The 14,188-nt window shown below is 37.4% G+C and overlaps 1 non-coding gene across 1 annotated transcript; it reads right to left on the bottom strand.

Annotated features, from left to right (window-relative positions):
- Window positions 1-2,386: 2,386 nt before the first annotated feature.
- TRNAP-UGG (transfer RNA proline (anticodon UGG)) lies at window positions 2,387-2,460 on the bottom strand. The gene has a single exon. It is a non-coding gene; the product is annotated as a tRNA-Pro (tRNA).
- Window positions 2,461-14,188: the final 11,728 nt, after the last annotated feature.

Here is a 14,188-nt window from a genome sequence, read left to right as displayed (position 1 = left end):
ACTAAACTAAAACAAAATTTTCTTATCCAGTCTTTAGAAAATCAAAGTATATTGGGATCAAATTTCAGCTATTAGAAAAAACCACCTTGAAAAGATCCGAACATGAGATCATATTGATTAAGATACTTTCACAATGATTCATTTTCAGCATTATTGTGACATAATGAAAAGGTTGATAGTAGGTAATTTTCATGAATTTCATTGCGATAGTGATATGATTAGATTCAATTAGGCATAAAACTGACAAAGACATCACTTATGGACCTCTGATTCCCCTTATCTATTCTCAAGGCGTATTTGGCTTTCCCAGATCACCCCAATTTGACTCCAACCCCTTAGTACTTGATCAAAATATTTTTCTCTATACAAAATGATTATTAAGCTTTAAGGTTGAACGTTAGACTTACATACCATCCGGACTTACAAGCCTTACATTCAGGTTGTTTAGGACTTATTTGAGTGCCCCACCCCTACAGTTCCCAGAGACCCCTTTAAGCTTTTAGAAAACAATTTAATGATAAATTAAATAATATTTTTTTTAATATGAAATATAACCTTTTTGGCAATCAAGATACTAACGGGCTTGTGTATGACTGTGTAATTGCTTTTCTGCCTATCATTCGGAGAGATGTGTCTAGGGACATGCAGAAAATTTCAAAATGACTCTCCACAATAAGTTTAGCAGATTTAGTTATATCACTTCAACTTTTACGTATCATGAAAAGCTTCCACACACATCAATAACTAATCAAAAGCCCTTTTAGCCTAATAACATCACACGTTAGGCACTCAAAATCAATTTATCTATCATTTCTCAAAGGTTGGATCAATTTTCATTTGAAAAACTTTAAGCTATGTGAAAAGCTTTTAGCTGAATAATAATATCACTTCCCAGATGATATTCCAAAGACGATTTAAATCCAATCACCCCAGCTGCCTTCAGTTTTCAGGTGAATGGCTATCCTATGTGTCTACAGGTAGACAATAGGACCAAACACATAATAAAATGTGTCCATCAAACTTTAAGTGCCCGACATGATTTTCAGTGAAAGAACTTAAACCGATAGTTAAACCAACAATTAATTTTTTACGTATGTTCAGTTGCCCCGGTCACTTTCAGTCCTAAGGTTAATGGCTATCCCGTGAGTCAAGAATTGATGACAGGACCAAACATATGAAATATGTCCGTTGAACTTGAGTAACCGGCATGATTTTAAGCAAGAGAACAAAAATTTTGAATTTTTTTATTATTTTTATTTTTAAGTAAACGCACACAAACACACATACACACACTCTTTTTGTATTTTTCTTTTTCTCCCCCTAAATTTGTACAGAAATTATGAAAAAAAAAATTATATACACAATTTAAACCTCAAAAATACTCAGTCTTCAAAACGCAGCATCTTGAAAAACCCTACAAGCACATTGAATCTGGCTGTTCCGACCAGCTTCGTAAATAGGTCCGCCACATTATTATCAGTGTGGACCTGTTTAAGATGAATTAGCTTCCGGTCGTAACAGTCACGGATAAAATGAATTTTAATGTCAATGTGCTTGGTTTTAGAATGTTGAACGAGATTCTTAACAATTGCCATGGCAACATCATTATCACAAAAAATGGGAGTATCAAGAAATTCCAAACCGTATTCTAGCAGTTGATTTTGCATCCAGATAACCTGAGAGCAGCAGGCTGATGCAGCAACATACTCTGCTTCGGCAGTGGAGGTTGACACCATCTGTTGTTTCTTACACTGCCATGAAATGAGTCGATCTCCTAAGAACTGGCATCCGGCAGATGTAGATTTCCTGTCAATATAGTCTCAACCATAATTGTTATAAGCAAAAACATAAAGATCAAATTCTGATTGTTTGGGATACTAAAGACCTAACTTCGGTTGTCCCTTCAGATATCTAAAAATACGTTTGAAAACAATTAAATGATTAGAACGGAAAGATCCATCAGATAATGAACGATTGGTTCTAAGCCATCTCTGGCGATTAATCAACAATTCGAAGTGCTTTTCTTGCGTCTTCTTGATAAACCAGCGTTCTAGTCTCAATAAGACTACTAATTCTTACTGTTCATATAGTATGATATGAATATACCACATCAATTCGTTATGTATGGATGATGAGATTTCATTGATACAGAGCTAATTCCAATAGACTTATTGGAAGGGAGGGTTAAGGATTTACCCGGTGTGAGATATCACATTGTTCGAGGAACCCTAGATGCTGTCGGAGTAAAGGATCGTCAACAAGGGCGTTCTAGTGCGTTGTAGATTCTTATCCAAGACAAACATGCATGAACCATTTCATGAAGTATGTGTCCGGATAGTCCAAAGTCTCGGTAGTTAGCTCTTGGCCTCAAAGGAGTAGTAATAGGTAGGGATGACAGGATTTGAACCCGTGATATTTTGTACCCAAAACAAACGCGCTACCAAGCTGCGCTACATCCCTTCCGTTGGTCTACAGTGTCATTGTATAGAATTCCTGTCTTGTTTTCCACATCGTTATCTCCTCTATTAAAACCTAGAATTTTTATTGTTCATTAACATCTCGGAAATATTCCGCCATAGTTAGGGCAGTCAAACCAACTCTCATACGAGCTCCCGGTGGTTCATTCATTTGACCGTAAACTAGAGCTACTTTTGATTCTGCAATATTTTGTTCATTAATTACTCCAGATTCTTTCATTCAATCCAATTAGTTCTCCAGGCGAAAAAACATTAGACATTTCATCTTCTGAAACCAATACTTTTGATGTTATTTGACGTACAATAATTTCTATATGCCTATTATGTATCTGCACCCCCTGGGATCGATAAACCTTTTGGACCCTTGAATTCTGAATATGGTAAAGTAGCTCCTGGGTGGGGAACGACCCCTTTGATGGGCGTCGCAATGGCTCTATTTGCGGTATTTCTATCTATTATTTTAGAGATTTATAATTCTGCTGTTTTATTTTCCAATTATTTCTTCAATTAAGAAAACGAGAGAGAACTAAAATAATAGACTAATCATTCTAGGTATTCTCTCTCTTAGCCCATTCGGAAGGATCTCATCTCATAATTAAATAAAGTATATAATGAGTAAAATAAGGGTCTTTTAGGTTCTTTATTGATTTGATTAAGTTTGATTTAGTAGATTATAAAGAGATAACTTTGATTTACTTCACGGGCGAGGTCTCTGGTTCAAGTCCAGGATGGCCCAGCTGCGCCAGGGAAAAGAATAGAAGAAGCGTCTGACTCCTTCATGCATTAAGCTAATTCCTGTAGATGTCTATTTGCCGGGCTGTCCACCTAAACCAGAAGCAATATAGATGCTATAACAAAACTTCGTAAGAAAATATCTCGAGAAATCTATCCAGATAGAATTATGTCTCAGCGAGAGAATCGGTGTTTTACTACCAATCACAAGTTATTAAATCGTTAGCACCGCATAAAAACATTCCTCCTATAGTAGCTGTTAATACGAATAAGAGAAACTCTGTTATAGCCATTTCTGTACATTCAATGTACTCTACGGATAGAGGAATACATAGCAATTGGTACTTCGAACTTGGAACGAGCATGAAGAAATTAACGATACTTCTTTATCTTTTGAGTTGTTCTGCCGGATCGGTCACTCAAGATCTTTGGTCTCTACCCGGACCCGATGAAAAAAATGGGATCACTCCTTATGGACTCGTTGAGAATGATTCCGGTCTAGTTCGTGGCCTAATCTCAGAGATAGATAGAGAGGTAGGAATTTATCGAACGAACCGCACTCTTTCGTATACGTCAGGAGTCCATTGATGAGAAGGGGCTGGGGAAAGCTTGAACCCAATTCCTACAGTGATGAATATGAGCGCAATTGAAATTCCTGGGGACTGTTTTATAAATTCCGTTCCAGTTGCATCTCTTAAAATAAGTTCAGTATCAATTTTTATTTCACCTATCTCATAGATTCCAGTCAAAGATTCATAGAATCGAAATTCCATCATTGCTAGATCTATAGGATTTTATTTGATATTTGATGGATTCGTTATAAGGAAAGGAAGACAAACTCATATTTAGTGAAAAAAAATCCTTTTATTATAAGTTAGAAGGAACTTGCTATGAAAAAGAAAAAGTATTGGAATATAAATCCTTTAAAAGAAATAAAGTTTTTTATCGGAATATGAATCAAACCGAAAGACCCCTTAACTATTATGGGGGTTAATAGAACGAATCACACTTTTACCACTAAACTATACCCGCTACAATGCAATTATTATATCTAAATGGACCTTTTGTCGATGGATTTTTTGATTGGTTCATCAATAGTGTTCGCCCAGAATCCCTTTTTGACTCTGGACCATTTATTCTACTATTATTAGTGAGCAATAATGGAATAATTCTATCATAGAGATAAGGGACATAATTCACATGGATATAGTAAGTCTCGCTTGGGCTGGAATGGGAAATCCTTCTCTTGTTCCATGAATCCAATTTGCATTTCATCCGGGAAAAGCCATCTTTTTCTCAACAATGCCTTTGTCATTTGATCCAATAGTGTTCCGTTAGATAGGAACAGATTTGATAAATACTGATAACTCTCGGATAGAGGGTCCAATTGCCGTTTTTGTTTCTGTATTCCTGATTTATCCACTAGGTCAGTCTGGTTGGTTCTATGCGCCTAGTTTTGGTGTAGCAGCTATATTTCGATTTATCCTCTTTTTTCAAGGATTTCATAACTGGACATTGAACCCATTTCATATGATGGGGCGGAACAGATCTACTAATTCTTTGATTCCAGTTAGTAAGAGGGATCTTGAACTAAGAAATAGACCCTAGAAACTAAAAAAGGGTATCCTGAGCAATTGCAATAATCGGATTCATTGATATTCCTGGTATAGTAGATGCTATCACACATACAATCACGCTTAGCCCCGTTCATCTTCGGCGCAAGAGCGCTCGATCAGTGAGCTATTACGCACTCTTTCAAGGGTGGCTGCTTCTAGGCAAACCTCATGGCTGTCTCTGCACCCCTACCAGTTTAGGATTAGCCTGAAAACGAGCACACTGACAAACTGCAAACATGATATCGGGTCGGCTAGCGGTGAGGTACATTAGAGACCCGATCATTGATCGATGGTATGTTTGATCTACGGGACTCCCTTCCGGATTAGATGACAGTAAAGGCCTTTCCGCATGGGAGTGTTAGCACTCTTGGAGTCTTGAAACTCAAACTTTGCAAGCATATCTTCAACATACTTCCCTTGATGCAGTAAAATTCCTGCCGAGGTTTGGCGAACCTGTAATCCCAGAAATGTTGTCATTTCACCCAGTGAACTCATCTCAAAACGTTTCTTCATTACTTCTTCAAACTCCGCGCACAACTCAGCACTGGTGGATCCGAAGATGATGTCGTCTACATAGATCTGGACTAAGATCAAATCTTTTCCTACAGTTTTGCGGAATAGAGTTTGATCAATGGTTCCTCGCTTATAGCCATGATCTAGAACATGTGCTGTCAATGTAGCATACCATGCTCGAGGAGCCTGATGAAGCCCATACAATGCCTTGTCTAACTTGTAAACATGATTTGGCTTCTTGGAATCAGTAAAACCCGGTGGCCGTTCCACATATATCTCTTCCTTGACCTCACCATACAGAAATGCAGTCTTAACGTCCATTTGATACACTGTGAACCCCATAAATGAAGTGTAGGCCAAAAAGATTCTTATGGCTTCAAGTCTAGCCACTGGAGCATAAACCTCAGTGTAATCCAACCCTTCAACTTGACGAAACCCACGAACTACCAATCGAGCCTTGTTTCGAACAATAACCCAATGTTATCTTGCTTGTTTCGGAACACCCATCTCGTATCAAGTGCTTTCTTTCCCTCCGGTAACTCAACCAATCTCCAAACTTTCAATTTATCAAAATGATTTAACTCTTCATGCATAGCGTCTACCCAACCTGGGGTTCCTGGAGGGCCATATCTACAGTCTTTGGCTCTATCTGAGATATGAAACAAGAAAAACAAACAACTGTTTATATTTCCAGTCTGACTTCTGGTTGACACGCCCGTTTCAAGAGGACCCATGACATTTCTCAATTGGATGATCTTTCTGAATTCTTGAAGGAAGGAATTTATCGGAAACATCACTAGTAGAATTCAGGTTTGATAAATTCACATCAATGTCAGCAATGGGGTTCTTCCATCCGGAGGTAGCTGTACTATGAGAGTACGAAATGCTAGCGACATATTCATTTGGAATAACATCGGGAAATAGTGTGCTCCCGAAAATTTGACGAATAGGACTCTCCCCCCTCAACTGTCGCGGTATCTTCAGACGGACTTTGCGAATATTCATTTTTTTGGAACTGCTTCCGGCTGAGAACCAGATGCGGGTTTGTTGACATTTACTGGTTCAAGGACATCATCATCCAAGAGTGGAGAGCTGTGGGATACTGCATGTGAGTCATCTTTCTCAGCATCCACTGTAGTGCTGCCGGAAGGTTCTGTGTTGATGACCGGAAACACATTGAACGGTTTGAAGAGTTCATTATAATCGAATAACCAGTCCGGACCAACACGAGCATCAGTCTCGTTTTCTTCCAACAACGAACATCATACGATTCTAGAATTTGTTTGGTAGACTTGTTGTAGACCTTGTAAGTAGTATGGCCCGCATAACCAACAAAGTAGCAATCATCAGCTTTGGCCCTAAATTTCGGAGTAGACTCGAGGTTCAGTAGAGTGCATGGGCAACCAAAAGCCTTGAAGTGCGCGACAGTAGGCTTATGTCCATAGACAATCTCATAAGGAGTCTTCATTTGTGATTTGTTTATTATCACCCGATTCTGAACATAACATGCCGTATTAATAGCTTCTGCCCAGAAAAATAATGGCAGTTTAGAGTCACACAGCATGGTCCTTGCCGCCTCGATAAGAGTCCTATTTCTCCTTTCAGCCACACCATTCTGTTGTGGAGTCCGAGCTGAACTGTACTGGCGAAGCACTCCCCTCTCAGAACAAAAATGATTTAAGGATGCATTCTTGAATTCCGTACCAATGTCACAACGAATTCCTTTCAGCTTTAAATCCAACTGATTTTCCATAAGCACCACGAATCTTTTGATCAGCTCTGCAGTTTCACTCTTATTGGACAAGAAAAACACCCAAGTAAAACGTGAGTAATCATCAGTGATAACCAAACAATAAGAACTGCGAGAAAGACTTAAAACGTGAACCGGACCAAAAAGATCCATATGCAATAGCTGAAGAACTGAGGAGATGGTGTTGATCAGTTTTGGCTTGTGAGATTTACGATGATGCTTGCCTAAAGCACAAGCCACACACTTTTCAATGGTAACAAAATCCTTAACGGGTAATCCACGTACCAAATCATTTTTAGCAAGTCGGTTTAGATTTTTCACATTTGCATGACCAAGATGACGATGCAAAGGCATTGCATTATGTTCAGACACTTTTGAGAACAAACAGGTTATTTCATCAGGAACATTTTTGTTCATGTCGATCACATAAGCATTATCTTTTCGTTGTGATCGAACAAGAATCCAGTCTTCTGGTATAATGATACCAGGTTTTAGAACCAAACATTCTTTCTTAGTAAAGTGAGTTGAGAACCCTTTGTCACAGATCTGTGACACACTCAATAAACTGTGCTTCAGTTCTGGAACAAAATTTACGTTTTCAAATTTTAAAACACCGTTACTTACAGTACCCTTCCGTGTGATCTTTCCCTTTTCTCCACCCGCAATGGACACATACCCATCGTTAAAAGTTTGAATGTCGTGTAGCTGGGAAATGTCTCCTGTCATGTGCCTGGAACAGCCACTATCAACATACCACGGTCTGATGATATTCCTCCATAGCTGCTCCTGCACAAAGTGCGGGATTAGTTAGATTTTGGCACCCAGTCCATTTTGACACTGGGTACACCTGACTCATCTGTACTAGTTACCGGCTGCCATGACATATCTTCTCGATTATCTAATATGGAAGAAGAAACCTTCTTTACCAGAGACTTAGGCATCCATTTATATTTACCATTGTAAGATTTACTGTTGTTTGTACGAATGCATGGTTTAGTCTCTGGTTTGCGTGTAGAGGGAACAAACGAATTTGTTCTCCCGACAGGCCGAAGTTTAGAAATCGAGTTAATTTTTGAAGTAGGAACATGGTTTCCACCCTTTTTCCTAGACATGTTAGGCTTGGTCTGATGAGGACTAAACCTGTCATATTTGTTTCGGTTCCAATCACCGTCAGAGGAATTGGCCGTATGATGCCTAAATCTTTGCATGTATGAATTGTGAGGCATATAGGGTATATTCATCTGATAAAATCCATAATATGGAACATATGGACGGTGTGGACAAAATTTGGCAATATGACCGGGAGTGCCACAGTTAAAACATGTTTGTCGTTTTATGTAAAAATCATTTTGGGAAACTCCTTGTCTGGACTGGTTGTGTGGACCAGTTTGTTTAAAATCACGAGAGCCATGTTTCACATTGTGAAATTTATCACCTTGTTTGTCATTAGAGCATCACTCTTTAACAATTTTTGGTGATAAATACTTGAATTTTTTAGGTTTTTCAATTTTATTGGAAACTACATTATCAGAATTTAAAGTTTCAACTGAATCAACCACACAAGAATCGTCGCTCTTTAAAATAGAGCCCACACAAACAGTCGGAATAACAGAATTCAAAGCCGGTAGTTTTAAAGTAACATCAGAATTAAAGTCTTATTAAATGAAACAGAGGCGTCATCATCCTCATCAGTCCTATCCTCAACAATTACTTTCTCTGCACATGAAGTAAACACGTTAGAATCGTTCACTCCTGAAGTGGATGCATTCACATGGTCAGATTTGTCATTCTTATCATGTATACCGTACTTCATGTTCTGTACCATTTCTTCCTGCTCTTTGGTGATAGGAAGTTGAACATAGTTGTCATTGTAAGGTGGGGGAACCTGGCTGTACCCTAATCCCTCACCTTCCTTTTCCTTCCACCATAATTGATTATCAATCATTGAATTTACTACTTTACTGGAACCCTCGAATTTTTTAAAATCAAGTTCAGCTCTATCAAACTTAGCATTTAAGTTCAAAATTTCCAATTTGGAGGCTTTCAGTTTAGCAGTTAATTAAGCAATTTCCTGCTTGGCATTTAGATGGTGACAACACTTTATATTGAATTCAGACTTAAGCTTAGAGAGATCCTTTTTATATGCTTCTATTTTATCTAAGAAGGATTTTTCATTTTTCTTTAGTTTAAAGTTTTCTGATTTTACTCTTTCCATGTCTCTGATCAAGTTATCATTATGGAGTTTATATAAGTTGATTTTATCAACACAATCTAGAGAACATGGTTGAAAGCTTACCTTAGAAGAGCTGGAGGGAGTGAACGCCATGAATGCGAATTGAAGTTCCTTGACTTGCTCCTCAGCAACATTTTCCTCTTCAATGTCTTCAACATTAGCAAAATTTGCGGTCTGATTTCCAATGTTGAGAGCAGCCATCTGATCCTCCCATGAGAACTGTTGAGCAATCAATCCCCTTTCACCATTTCCCGAACTCTTACCAACATCTCCCCTAGCATTACCCACTGGAACAAGCGCCCTTTCTGTGTTTCCTTCTTTTGCTGGGTTGGTACATTCGCGAGCAAAATGACCTGGCTCGTGACAGTTGTAGCATATCAGAGTATTCTTGTTAAAACCCACCTTCTGGTTGTTTGGCGTATTCCAATTGTTCCTTCCCGTTCTCTTGGTGAACTTCTTGGCCTGAAACACTGCCATGGCTATTTGCCAAGCAATATCCATTTCTTCAACATCATATGGATGGATTTGATCAAGCTCAGCTGCAACAACAGGTTAAACCAAATCTCCAGCCAGGAATGCATTGTAGCAGTTCATGAATCCCGCCATTAAAGCTATGTTCTCTTGAGTTTCTTTTGAGATGGAGGGAATCTGACTGGAAATCTGATTTGAAGCAGCACCGGATAATGGAGGTTGATCACTTTGAGCAGGTTTAGTGAAGAAAACTGGAGTTGGTTGAGATGAGATGGAAGATGATTGGCTCTGAGTGGACTTAAGCATCTGAAAGTTTCCTTGGGTTGGAGGTTGCTGACTGGCCTTGAACATAGAAACCATCTTGAGAAATAAGAGCATTGTTGGAAGTAACGTTGTAACCAGCTGCACTGTAAGAGTTAGCATGATTTATTGCACGTTGCTGGTTGTCCATTTCACATGCCTTGATAGTAGCCATCATCTCAGAGATAGACATTCTGTTGAGATCTTTAGTCTTCTTGATAACCGCAACATTCATATCCCAGCTTTTGGGTAATGAGTTCATAAACTTGTTGTTTATTTCAGATGTTGCCAGATAAATGCTTGCGGATCTCATCTCAGTCACAAGAGCTATGAATCTTTGAAGTTGTGTCTCCAATGATTCTCCCAACACATGATTGAACATATTAAATTTTTGTCGCAACAAATCTTGGCGACTTTTCTTCGTGTCTTCATTTCCGTCATACACCTCAATCAACGCCTCCCACAACTCCTTGGCAGATTGAAGTTCTCTAAAACTTAAAGCGATCTCAGGTGAGAGGGCCATAGTTAAGGTTGATAGGGCCCTTTCATCCTCTTCAACTTTAGCAAAATCATCATCATCATACTGTGCAACAGGCTTCATAACAACCTCAGTTGAATTCTCACGTTGATATGTGATGATTTGGGGTCCTCTAACAATGCTTCTCCATATCTTAGCATCTTTCATTTTAACATACTTCTCACTGAACCCCTCATGAGACAATAGACGAGGTACACGAGTGGTTGTCCCCATTATGGAATCCAATTCTTGATGAAGTAGAGCATTTGATGATACATTGCTGTTAATTAACTGATCCATTTTTAGTTTATTGATTTCAGTCCAGGAAGTCTTATAGTCCTAGTCCAAGTATCAGGCCCAAATCAAACCAATCAGGCCCAAATAGAGCCTACAGTTTACCGAGCCGAGAACCAAAGGTTGTCCGAGAACCCAAAGCAACCGAGAACTGCCAAAGCAACCAAAGGTTGACCGAGAACTGTTGTGGCCGAGAACCAACAAATTTCACCGAGAACGACCAAGAAACCCAAAGATGATTTGACCAGATAATTTTGGTAACAAATTAAATTCCGAAATCTCTGGGATTTGAATTTTAACTAAGATTAGGTCAATCTTCAACTTAAAAAAACCTTTTTCCTTCTCCGACAAAAGTATCACCGGAAAATCAAACCATAACCACCAAAGATCAAAATCTTGAATTCTTGATATCACAATAACGAGCCTGAATAGGTATAAGGCTCTGATACTAATTGTAAGTCCCGAATCTGGATCACTACAATTATAATATCAACAATCTAGGTGTTGTTGCGGAATTCCAACACTAGATGATTCAAGAATACAAACCCAGTACCAATAACTTGCTTCAAAACACACGTTAATATTAACGTCGGGTGCTTAAGCACTATTAATACAATACTCGTCTATGATAACCCTTAGACAGCCAAAATCTCCAGTGAACGAACAACTTAACCCTATACAAAGACATCTATATATACAGGGTACCAGCATACTAGCCCAACAAAATCCTAAAGCCCACCGAGAACCACTAAAGTTCTCGGCTTACATAATATACCCTATATAAGCCCAACCTACAAGCATAAACCACAAATATAGCCCAACAATATATCAATTGTTATTGTTTCATAAATGAATTTACATTATTTCATTTATATTTATGTGCTTAAACTTACTTGGTATCAACTTAAAGGGCATGCTTGTTTCCATGTAAATAGCTCCCATTAGCATGAAGTACACAATAATCTTTAGAAAAAAAAAGATGAACTGCGTAATTAACTCTTAACTATAGATATAATGAACATAAAATAATATATTAATATAGTTAGTAAATAATGAATGAACTGAAATAATAATAAAATGTGAAATGCCTCTTATAGGGCTAGGGAGATGATTCCAACCATCTTTCAATGAAACGCACCTATCATGCAGTTAAATAGTTGAAAACTTGCAAGTACTAAAAATGCGATTAAATTACTAATAAAAAAAGACATATTTAAACTGCTTGTCACAAGAGAAGCTTTATAGAAACTTTCATGTAACATAGCCGTCCTTAAGACCCTTTGTATTTCCTTAGCAAATAAATTTTAAACCTGAAATGACAAAAGTTAAAAAAAAAATGGGTTCGATCACTTATAAAAAACCCACATGATGACATGAGAAGCAGAGTTTTAGATTTCTAAGTACCTCACGCAAAGAAACCATATGATTTACTTTTGCAGATTTAATTTACTTTTGCAGATTCAATCGCTTCTCCAAAATCCAGACTTCTTAACATGATTACACATAAGCTAGAAAACTGAAAGAACCAACACCTTAGCCAAAACTTTGTGCCTTGTAATCAAACATGAAAAATAAAAGAAGCAACACATAATGTTTCTGTGTGTGTTGTGACATCATTTGTTGAATATTGTTAGATTCGCAAATCTAAAGTTGACTCGTATGATTTGTACCTAGATCAACTTCTACATTATGACACTAACCATTACACCAGTTTTGACCTAACTATGAATGTCTAACACCCTGCATCCTAACAAAAACTTTCTTTTCTTACTTAGAATTTCAAGTTTACCCTCAATGTTTATTTGACCAATACTATATTGTGTTTCAAGTTTCAATGCGAACCCGTTTAGACAGATTACCCAACCCTCCCCTCATATTAAAAGGACTATATAACATGGACCCACAACACACAAAAACTCTTTCATTCTAGCAATTGCTAGATAGATAATCAAGGGTTAATAAAGATTTATAGCTTAAAACTTACCAGGAAGCTTCATCAAACGAACATTTAAACAAAAATTAATGAATCTTAATCAAAGAACTCAAAAAAAGAATTTCAAAAAGAAACAAACTACCAATACCTGCATGCGCTAACAACGAAAGCATGATCTGAGTACAGAATGAAAGCGGAATCAACCTACTGTCATCATCCATGTACTTGATATTTCAACCAACTTACGAGCTATGAATAGCAACTGTTTGGATAACCAGACTCTCTCCTTCTGCGCCGCCCCCGCCACCTCGACGGTAATGATTTGAATCAAAATAAAAATTACAATGATAAATTATGGTGCAAAAATTATCCAATCTTCTTTATCATTGTTGCTAATTTGCCATCATCTAACTTCCTCTTTGTGTAAAATTGTGCAGAACGTGAATACAGTTTAATAATTACACACCTAAGTATGGATGAAACGGTATTAATTGTTGACATTGGAATAGCATATTATATTGTCTTATAAATTAGGATGAAATGTACAGGTTGGATTCATGAATACAACAATAAAGGTTTTATAAACCTTGGGTAAACCGTTTTATTAAATTCCAACAAATCAGCACAAATTAAAGAACCCTAATTGCTGAACAAAATAATGCTTAATCAAAATGTAACAAAGATAAAAATCTAGTGGGAACAAACGTACTCTTGTCCTAATAACAGTGTGCTAAAAGTTATTATCAGATTGAAATCAAAATATAAGTCCTAATCATGTGATGTTCATCTGTTACAACACCATAATTAGTTCAATTTGATCAAGGAAGAGATCGAATCTGTACGAAGCTTTAAATCAGTCAAGGGGGAGATTGGATCCATTAGGGATTACCTGTAGGATGAGTAGAATTGTAGAGAGATGGGTAAATGGTGATTAGGGTTTCAGAGAAAGGAAGTGTTAAGAGAAATTAGGCGTTGTGTTACGGGTCATAAAAGATCCGCTTGATTGTTTTTGACAGGGTTGATGGAATGAGCGGGAAAGCATATCTGAGGAGGATTGTGAGAGTGATATGTGTACAGATTATTTTACTTTATTAGAATAGATAGATATCGCTAAATTTAATTAATTACTTAAAAAGTTATATCTATATATATCTAAATTAAAAAATAAATAACAAACTAACATCATTAACAAAGTTGTAAAAGCAATGCTATCAAAGGTTGAACCAAACTTTTCATCATTAACAAAGTTGTAAAAGCAATGCTATCAAAGGTTGAACCAAACTTTTCAACAAGAAGTGGCAATTTCGTCAAGTCTATGAAATGCTGAATTTTTTTAAGTACGAACTAAAACT

Source organism: Bidens hawaiensis, unplaced genomic scaffold (genome assembly GCF_021521415.1).
Source record: "Bidens hawaiensis isolate Kalapana, Puna unplaced genomic scaffold, B.hawaiensis_p1.1 tig00025522_1, whole genome shotgun sequence".
Taxonomy (NCBI): domain Eukaryota; kingdom Viridiplantae; phylum Streptophyta; class Magnoliopsida; order Asterales; family Asteraceae; genus Bidens; species Bidens hawaiensis.
Note: the sequence above shows the minus strand (reverse complement) of the source record. Positions and strands in the feature narration are given on the sequence as shown.